This window comes from Pocillopora verrucosa, chromosome 10 (genome assembly GCF_036669915.1).
Source record: "Pocillopora verrucosa isolate sample1 chromosome 10, ASM3666991v2, whole genome shotgun sequence".
Taxonomy (NCBI): Eukaryota; Metazoa; Cnidaria; class Anthozoa; order Scleractinia; family Pocilloporidae; genus Pocillopora; species Pocillopora verrucosa.
In genome coordinates, this window is record NC_089321.1 from 20,637,770 (window position 1) to 20,638,379 (window position 610).

Below are 610 nucleotides of genomic sequence, written 5' to 3' on the forward strand. Positions count from 1 at the left end.
CAAACTTCCAGTGGAAAAAAAATACTCACCTACAGCACTGTCTAGATAAACTCCAATTCCATCCTCCTAATGAATGGCGAACCCTCCCGGCAAATGCGCAAGAAAATCGTCTTTCACAAGGATCGAGTTGAAAAGCCGGTAAGCGGTTTTTTAACACAAAATTAACACTCGAAGAACGGATACTAGATGCATGACGTTTACAAACTGCTTCAAATTCTCTCAAACCAAGGCTGAAATTCCGGCAAGTGAAATTTTTGCGAGATGACAAAATTACATAAGGACATGTGTATATTGCTCCCGCCATCTTGAATCTTCATTTCTAGAGCCAAGGCTTTTTCTGGCTCCTACGCAGAGAGGAAGGAAACCTGGGCCGGGTTGTTCAAAGCTGGGTTTGCTGGGTCAAGAAAACCCAGGGTTAGTGTAAACGCAGATTTCAGATCTGATAGCTTTAAAAAAAAATTCAGTAGAATTGTTTTTGTTAGAGTATGACTCTTTGATACTCTAAAAAGAACACACACCATTATCCCAAAATGGCTTTTGAATAAAGGAATGATTAAACCCAGATTAAAATTTTAACCTTGGGTTAGCGCTAATCAGCCTTCGAACAACC

General features: G+C 40.0%; 1 protein-coding gene across 1 annotated transcript in view; it reads right to left on the reverse strand.

The window, feature by feature from the left end:
- The window catches only part of LOC131774801 (all trans-polyprenyl-diphosphate synthase PDSS1), an 8,030-nt gene extending 7,728 nt beyond the window's left edge, over nt 1-302 (reverse strand). The window contains exon 1 of the mRNA XM_059090882.2: nt 30-302. The gene's annotated coding sequence lies outside the window, so the exon portion shown is untranslated. The remainder of the gene's footprint in view (nt 1-29) is intronic.
- Nucleotides 303-610: the final 308 nt, after the last annotated feature.